This window comes from Heterocephalus glaber, unplaced genomic scaffold (assembly GCF_053883595.1).
Source record: "Heterocephalus glaber isolate CG9 unplaced genomic scaffold, H.glaber_assembly_v1.0 deba00001579, whole genome shotgun sequence".
Lineage (NCBI taxonomy): Eukaryota > Metazoa > Chordata > Mammalia > Rodentia > Bathyergidae > Heterocephalus > Heterocephalus glaber.
In genome coordinates this window covers 10,846,748-10,856,006 of record NW_028258360.1, presented here as the reverse complement: position 1 = coordinate 10,856,006, position 9,259 = coordinate 10,846,748, and the positions used below count along the sequence as shown (strand labels likewise).

General features: G+C 53.3%; 1 long non-coding RNA gene across 1 annotated transcript in view; it reads left to right on the top strand.

The window, feature by feature from the left end:
* Positions 1 to 132: 132 nt before the first annotated feature.
* LOC147823474 (uncharacterized) overlaps positions 133 to 9,259 on the top strand; it is a 28,118-nt gene continuing 18,991 nt past the window's right edge. The window contains exon 1 of the long non-coding RNA XR_015443850.1: positions 133 to 283. This is a non-coding gene — a long non-coding RNA (uncharacterized LOC147823474). The remainder of the gene's footprint in view (positions 284 to 9,259) is intronic.

The window sequence follows — 9,259 nt, the reverse complement described above, 5'->3', positions numbered from 1 at the left end:
CTCTGTGGGACTCCTGCTCCTGCTGCAGCCCAAGGTGACAGTCTCACAGCTGTGCCGGTGGCCCTGGGGAGCAGGACTTTGGTCTGTGAAGGCGACAGACAGGGACAGCTTGTCCCAGAGGTATAAGGAGAGTCCCAGGGTGGACTCGCCGCCTCAGAGCAGCTCCAGCTGTAATTGCCGCCGGATGAACCAGGGCGTCCAGGCTGGTGACTGTCACGGAGCATGGCCTTTGTGGTCCGACAGAGCGAGAGGACCGTAAATGGCTGCCCTTGGTCTTGATGCAGTAAGTGAAGAAAACAGAGGAACAGGAGCTTTGGCTGATGTTGCCACAGGATGGGACGGGATGGGACAGAGCAGAAGAGAGCAAGTGATGGGTCCTGGTGGTGACCGTGGGGGAGAGTGGCCACTGACACAGCCCGCTGGGCCAAGAGGGCTGACGTGCACCAGCAGGCAGACAGCAGGGTCACGCTGCCAGGCAATGCCCTGCCGGGCAGGTCCTCGGGGCAGGGCAGGCGCTGGGCATGGCACTGCGGTTCTCACAGCGCTTTCGCTGACTCAGTCGTCCTCATAGCCCTGTCAGTAACGTTGCTCACAGCAGTGCCTGCGACAGTGCAGCCTTTCCTTGATGCAGTTTTATAGACTGACATCGCAATCACCCCCCCGGAGGAAGCTCCGGAGGGTCGTTATGCGGTGTGCACGAGTGCTCTCCGCAGACGTCAGCATCCACAGGTCCTGCAGATCACAGTGCCCCGCTTGGGACAGCCACCTGCAGCCGGCGGGCCACAGAGCAAGGTCGTCACCTTTCAACCACACTGCTGCAAAGGGAGGGGAGGGAAAGGGGCCTAGGAAGAATTGAGTCGGGTCATGCGCAACTCCCCATGAGGGGTGCGGTGCCAGTACTGCAAACACGCGCTAATGAAAACAGTACTATGTGACGTCTATGGGTGTTTTCATCAGTTGGGAGACACCGGGGCAGGGACTGTGCAGGTGATGTCGGAAGGCTGGGGGGGCGAGGTTCAGCGCTGATGCTGCCTCAGGTGCCCACCGCAGGCAGTGCAACAAAAAGCTGCGTGGATCAGACATTCCACACACGTGTAGAACTCAGCGGTTTCCCGTGATAGCATCTTAGCCCTTCACACACGTGTGCGCCCGGAGGACGGGTGTTTATTGTCGTTGAACCATGTTGGTTTTCTTATTTAACTTGGACTTGTGTTACTTTGTAAATAATTTAATAAGTACAAATAGTTTCGTTACTCGCACAGATTAACTAGGCTCTTGCTGCCCGTGTGTTGGCCGTAGGAAGGCTAACTTCCAGAAGCAGCAGTGGCGAGCCCCTGCCTGAGGTTGGCGCACTGTGAGGATGTGTGGCGAAGTGTGGTTCTTCCTAGGAACGCTGCCGCGTCCCAGTGGCTTCCCCTTCTGGATCTACAGACCCTGGTAGCCATGGGAGCTGAGCTGCCCATTGCTCTCGGCTCTGGTGAGCTCCTGGCTGGAGCTGTGGCCTGTGCCTGGGACTGGGGTGACTACCATCTGTGGACCCTGGCGCCCAGCACAGGAGCTGCACACCCCATGGGCGGGTGGCGGAATGTGGGGCTGGCTCCCGACCCCTGGAGGACAGCTTGCTCCCTCCCGCCCTGATCGGGCTGAGGCTGGGAAAACTGCTGGCACGCTCTCCTTTCTCCCACTCCCCCTTTCTTCCACACGGGAAGGATTTTGACAGAGCACCAGGTACTAGCTATCCCATGCGTGGCCAGGTTCGTGCCCGGTGGACAGGCATGGAGTCACAGCATGGCAGGTCCCAAGCACCTGGCAGACAGAGGATGGGCGTGGCTTTGCCCTGTGTGCATAGCTGCCCGGGCCTTGTGGGTGCAGCACCTATGGGTGGGGGCCAGGCCCTGGCCTGCACTCCTTCCCGGTGGACAGTCTGACGTGGCGAGAGAGGATCACTAACTCTTCTCTAATCCCAGGCCTCCTTGTTCTGAGACTGACACTCGAAGGGCTCACTGATAGACGGGCTACATGCCCCTGACCCACACCTGGCAGCAGCACAGACCACAGCCTCTGGGTGCCTGCTGTGCCCTCTCTTCTGACTGCACAGCTTCCCCAGGATGCAAATGGTGACTGATGAGTGGTGTTGGCAACAGCCAGGAGGCTGCGTGCAGCACTGGCGGCTGTGCTCGTTAAGGACCACATGCGCGGAGCACGAAGGTTTCAGTCTTTGTTGTTTGCTCACCTAATGACTGTGCAAGTCTGGATTTTCCTGGAAAATTTAGTTACCTGACAGGTGAACTGTACCTCCAGTGAGGACTTCTTATGTTTAAACAGTTTATTTAGCACAATAAGCACAGCAGATGACCCTGCTGTTAGCTTTCCACTTGATACCTCCTCAGGGGTCACTTTCACGACCTAAGGTAGAAATACTAAGCTGCACTGTGGTGTACGAAAGGAACTAGAGACATTTCTAGTTGAATGAAACTGCTTTGCTAAAGACATGGAATAATATAAAAGATGAACCCTACAGAGTCTGTTGAAGTAAGGATTATAAGCGATGCCCACACCAAAGACATTTGGTTAAGTGGCTAAATTTAATGGCTCGTAAAGATACTGAAAACAGAAGCTCTCCCTTTTTCCCATCGCAAGGTCTGGAGCAGGGAGAGGCCAGGCACTGGTAGGTGACATTAGCAGCTCACCTACGCGCTTTTCCATTCCTGTGGACACCCGTTCCCAGCTGGGCACCTGCCAAGACCTCCTTGCATCCTTGGATGGAAGTGTCCAGAGCTGATGTGTTTGCCTGATTCAGACTTCCTGGTGTTCTCTGTGGGTGTTTTGTAGGTGGCCTTCACTAGCCCAGAAGTTCCCTTCTACTCCTCATGAGTGTTTTCACCGTGGAAGTGTCTGGTCCAGGGCTTTTCCTGAGATGGCTATGCTGATTCTTCTTATCCTATAAAAGTGGCATGGGACATTGATTTTCCTTTTTTTTTTTTTTTTTTTTGAGATAAGGTTTTTCTGTGTAGTTCAGGCTGGCTTTGAACTCACTATGTAGCCCAGGCTGGCGTCAAACTCATGGTGATCCTCCTGCCTCAGCCTCCTGAGTGACATTGATTTTAAAATACTGAACCACCCTTGCATTCTTGAGATAAGCTCCATTTGCTTGTACTTACATATAATTCTTTGTATATGCTCCTGGATATGGCTTGCTTCTATTTTTGTTGAGGATTTTGCATTTATATGCATTAAACATACTGAGATGTGGTTTTCTTAAGCACAAGGCTAAGCCTGATTTGGGGGGAGCATAATGCTAACTTCATAAATGAGTGAGAACTATATCTTCCTTTTATGGGAGGAGGAGTTTGTGAAGGTTTTGTATTATTTTTTTAAAAAACATTTTATAGAATTCATTATTGAGGCCAAGTAGTCCTGGATTTTTCTTTGTAGAAAAGTTTTCCAATGAATACATATTTATTGGGGTACAGTGTGATAATCCAATGCAGGCATACAAATCAGGCTAACTTTGTTTTCATTTCCTTGAACATTTGTCATTTCTTCTTTTTTCCCCATTAAGTTTATTGGTACATTTTCAGTATACAATACAGTTACATTCATCATTGGGATCTTGTACCTTTACATGAGCCTCTTGGTTCTTATTTTTTTCCCCTTCCCTTGCCCTCCCTTCACCCCCTCCACCTTTCCCTATTTGCAAAGACCTTGTTTCCATCTTTTTTCCTCTTCTCATACTTTTTCCTTTCCCTTTTCCCTTCCCCTACCCCTCACAAAGAAAAGTTTTAATTGAATTACCTGTCTATTTGTTTTAGTTTATGCAGATTTTCCATTTCTTCCTGCATCACCTTTGGTCAAGTCCTGTTTTCCTGCAAGTTGACCACTTCCCCTGAGATCTCTCCTGGGATCCCTCTCTTGTTACTTCTGTGGCTGTGGGTGTGGAAGTCAAAGGTGCATGTGGGAAACTGCAATACGGATTGTGCCCAAAGCAGTGCAGGCTGTGAGGAGCTAACCCCACAGCTGCCTTGTATATAGAAGCGAGTCCGGCCGAAGCCTATGTGCCGAGGTCAGAGTACCTCACACCCAAATTCCGTTCCCACAACGAAAACCTCCTGACTAAAGAAGGACAGTGTTCTAATTACAACCACATATTTGTCTATTCTGTTCCTAATTTGAGATTTGTCTTGTCTTTTAGGAGCCTTGCTTACATTAGTTTCCATAGAAACGGCATGACTGTGCATCCTTGCATGTAGTTCCGCCCTGGCACATAGTTCACCTTTACCCTAATTGATGACCAATAAACATCAGTGGCTTGGACAGACCAGCACCTTTTGCTAAAGCAGCATTGGCTGTCCTGGCGCCTTGCTTTCTGTGTCTCTTAGTTCTGTCTTTTGGTTTGATTTCTCAGGCCTGTGTCATCCACTGAGCAGGAGACCGAAGCCTACTGCAGAGGTTTCTGATAATGTTTCAAGGGTGTCCAGTAGGTATGTGCCCCTGTTCTGAGCTCAGCCTCCCTGTCCTCCCTTCCTGTCCAGCAGGCTCTTTCTCTCGAGCAGTGTCTCAGTCTGAACTCTGACCTCAGCTCTTTCCTGGATCAGAGCAGGATGCTCTGCCTTAGGCTGCAGGCCAGGCTTGCCCATCAGATGAGCCCTGGCCCAGGGCTCTGATCTGTTTGGCTGGGCTTCAGCCAGTGCCCTCTGGCCACTTGGGGCATCCCCTGCTATCTGGCCATCAGATTCCCCTGCCCGGCTCCCTCTGCTGCTGGGCAGACGGTGGTGCTGGGCAGCCCTAAACCCCGACAGCATCCTCCCGTGAGTGTGCTGTGCACATTATCTGTGGATTTTGAGGGAAAATCATTTAACTTTCTTGAGCCTCAGCTTCCTTCTGATAAAACAGGATAATACAGAAAAGAAAAAGTGAAAGGTGGCTGGCATAGATGCTTCATGAGCGGGACGCTCTGGGCAGACCTCACTAGCTCTGCCTGCAGTGTGGCAGTGCATCAGGAGTTGTGCAGGGAAAGGGGGTGTACAGAGACGGGGGTGTGGTGTTTGTGCTCAGCTCCCCACAAGGACTGGAGTCGTCATGTGCTGCACACATTGACTGACAGAAACAGAACTTTTAAAATATCTGTAAATTGAAGCTGCAGGGATGTGTTTTTGAATAAACTGAAAGGAAAACATGTACAAATTATGTTTAAAATTTATTATCAACATGAAGTTAGGAAGGCAGGAAAGGCGGCACATTGTCCTAGAGGCAGGCAGCTGTGTTTCTGGATGGTCTGAGACATCTCAGTACACAATCTGTGCACTTTTAGAGTACAAAAAGCAGAGATCAGACTTTTAAATTAGAACTATAAATATTTAACCCTGACAAATTATGCATTCATTTTAAATAATAAATGCAAATCAATTACATTTGTATTACACAGACTAGTGATTAGTTTCCCCCAGTTAAGTTTTGTTTATATTGACTACCCGACTGGCTATGATAAACTGTTCTAATAGTTTCTCAATGAACCCAAAATCATATTTTAGTCTTCATTATAATGCTATTGATCAAAGCTGATTCTGAGCGTCCCGTGACCTATGCCTCAAATGGAAAATATATGATGGTGTTACTGTTTCAAAGGCATCCCCATGTTGGTTGGGAAAAATTCTTTTCAAAGCTAAATGAACACATTCACTAATAACTAAACTAAGGTTAGCTGAACTCGTACAAAGAACATTGGGCGCCTTCATTGGAATAAAAGAAGAAAAATAGACCCAAGTGAGGTGGTGATGCTTTCCTCCCCACAGCCAGAGTGGCCCTTGCAGAGGCCAGAGGGCCCTGGGGTCACAGTGAAGAGGACGATTTCATGCGTGGCACCACCATCGCTTAGGGGTGCTGCTGACCCTTGTCCTGGAGTCTTGCCATGTTTCAGCCTAGCGTTCTGTTGAACCACCTTTAGGGAAGCCAAAGTGGTTAGTTTATTTAAGGTTAATATTAGTTAACCATCACACCAGGAAAAAGACAAGCTTTGCTTGGGGGTCACAGCACACTTGGTCCCGGTGGGGGCCGGCCTGGCTTGGCTGGCATCCCTGTGAGGCACCGTGCATGTCCACCACCGGGTGGCCAGGCAGGTGGGCACAAGGCCTCTAGTCCAGAAGAATCAGGTGAGAGGGTCTCGATGGCACCCTCCAGCCTCCACGTTCCTGGTTTTAACACTGAGTTAGGGAGGACTCAAGGACCCTTGGGGAAGTGCACTCCCGGGAGGCCTCTGCAGCAGCAGCAGGTATCATAGGCCAGGTCTCCTTCCAAAGCCTTCGGCTTCCTTTCGTTTCAGGGGACAGCCTGACACGGTCAGCTCTCCAGCCATGTCACCAGCAGGCGGGAGCCATGGGAGCGGCACTGAGGAGGAAGAGGTGTGGGTACCTGAGACGGAGACAGGGCTGAGTGGAGGACGGTGGGCGGGCGAGACAAGAGCAGAGCCAGTGCCATTCTTGTGGTCTGAGCTGCCGCAGGCCTGGAAACGTGCTCCTTTGGAAATGCACCTGGAGTCGGAAGGAGGCTGGAGCCCATCGCCCATCGGGGAGTGTAACAGCGGCGCCCCGGTGTGCTGTCCTGGGCAGCACGTGGGGGGATGAGCACAACCCTCTCTGCAGGAAGAGTTCCTTCGGAATCAAGGCTTCGATGAGCTCCCTGAGGCTGAGTGAGACCCCGCAGGGCCCCAGGGAGCCACGATGGTCGTTAGGTTGCTCTGCAAGCAGAGAGGGTGTGAGCAGGAGTGGGGAGGGGGTCCCCGTGTAGGAGCTGCTGAGCCCGAGGCAGAGAGGCAGCAGCAGTGGAGGTGGTCAGAAGGCAGAGACCCCGGGGATGGCCCAGCAGACCCTGCTGCATGGCCTGGACGGGACCGGGGTCACCCTGAGCGGCTGTAGAGATGGGCAGGGAGCCCCTGGGGTGCTGTGAGGGATGCCTGGCCCTGGGCTCCCAGGTCCCCAGGCAGTGGCCCCTCAGCCTGCAGGTCCAGCAGGACCGTCCAGCCGCACACAGCTGGGCACCCTGTGACTCTGCCTGGCTGGAGAGGTGCTTTATGATCCTGATGCACAGATGTCTGGTGAGCAGCTCCAGCTTTGGCCCAGTGGCCGTCGTGGCCCCGAGGTCTGGGCACCTTTTTTCCTGCCCTGCGTCTTCAAGCATCTGCAAGGTCCCTTCCCAGCCCCGCTCCAGCCCTCCATGTGCTGCTTAGGGCAGGAGGACAGGGGGAGGCGGCTCCCCATGCTTATGTCTGCCCTTGAAAAGGTGTCTTCCTCGATACCAGCTGGGACCCCTGCCTTCCTCCGTCCCTCCCTCCTTCTTTCTTAGACCCTGATAGACTGCGTTGTGTTGGCTTACGGGGCACAATGAAAAGTGTCATGACTTTTAACACAACACGGAGTAGTTAAACCAAGCTGAGCAACGTACCCTCAGATGCGTCACGCTTTTGGTGATGAGGACATTTGAAATCTAGTCTCGGCAGTAATGAAACACACTGTGCTCAGTTATTAGCTCTACTTCTCCTTGGTCAGGGCTGGGTCACAGGGCAGAAGACAGATGTGACAGCCAAGCCAGGGAATTTGCAGTGTGACAAAGGGATGATGGAAGGGGGGGCGGAATTCAAGGACCAGTGGAGGGGAACCATCAGGCCCGGGAGGAGCCAGGGGGGCCCCGGAAGTGAGGGGGCTTGGGGGCCTGCGGTGCAGGTGGCAGTGGGGAGACAGCACCCCCTATGTCAGGGGTCCTCACGGGCCGATGTCCCGGGAAGCCAGAGCCCCAGGGATGCGCTCTTCCAGAATGGGGTGGGGAGAGTGCTGCAGAGAGTGGATGTGGAGGGACAGGTGAGCGACCCAGCCCCAACATCAGCAGAGTCAGAGCCAGCCGGTCCTGCTGGCTCAGTCCTGGAGCCGCCTTCCCTGCCGGGCATGTCTGGCACTGACAGGCACAGCCTCTCTCTCTCTCTCTCTCTCTCTCTCTCTGCAAGTGTCAAATTTCCACTTATTTCCGGCAACCAACCTCCAGCAGCTTCCTTAAGCCACCTGAAGGAAAACCATTCAAGGGGAGAAAAGAAAGCCTGACGGCTTATCTTTTCAAAATTCCTTCTTTCAAACCAAAGTTTGAAAAAACACTAAACCAGAAACACAGTGGCTTTGCAGATATACCTTCTTCAGTTGGTTGCCAGAGCTGTGAATTATTTAACAAGTGAAATTAAGCTCTGACGTAGGAGTCTGGGGGCTTGAGGCACACGCGCACCCACGAGTGGACACCGAGGTGTGGCCAGTGCTGGCCCAGCCAGTGCACAGTGGGCTGTGGACAACCCGTGCTGTGGACTTCAGGCCCCTTCTGGGTGGGTGCTCGCATGCCCTGGGTGTGCTCACCAGTCTCTGCGGGCCTGGGAGCCGCAGAGGAGTGCAGTGCCCCTGGTAACAGCTTCAGGTTGGAGCGAGTCTGGTGGCGCCACTGTGGTGACTCTGGAGTGTCGGTGGCAGAAGCCTGGCCAGATCCCAGTTCCTGCTTCACACCGCAGGTCCCATCCCAGGAAGCGCTGGCTTTGGGGCACACAGGGGGGCGACCCCGCGGCCCTGGCAGAGACATCCTCATGCCCAGTCTCCACTACCAGGTCCTTTCCCACCCGTTTCAGAGCAGCCCCGGAACTGGCCTGGGCTGCTTCTCTCCGGGTTCCTTAGAGAGAAGCGAGCTTGGAGGAGCCCTGGCCTGGCGGGTCACATGACCAGAGAAGGCACCCCAGGCTGGTTGTCCTCTCCCCTACTCTGCTGGGACAGTGACAGGAAGCGAGCACCTTCGGGAGGCAGCACTGGGGTTGGACCAGGATGTGTGGCGTCCTTAGCCTTCAGGCCATGCTGGTCCTGTCACTGAGAGCAGGCTGGCTGCGGTGAGGGACATCAGGAAGCAGACAGGAAGCATCCCCGGCACAGGCAAAGGGCAGTGACGCCGCCTGGGACCGGAACTGGGCCGTGTGCATGGACATGGGCCACACGCCTGAGCACGCTGGGCTGTCTCAACTCTAAGTCCCTAGAAGCCACAACGAGCAGTTCTGAAAGTGGAGAGGGCACGGGTGTGGACTGGCATCTCCCACCATCAGCATCTTCCACAGTTAGGTGACAAAAATAAAAACTCCAGGTGCTCTTGGCCACCACTTATGAGAGGCTGCACTCGGCTGGGCCATATCTGCTTTCTCTCAGGGAATCATTGTTTTTCCACATGAGACTCATCCCCCTGTGCCCTCCCG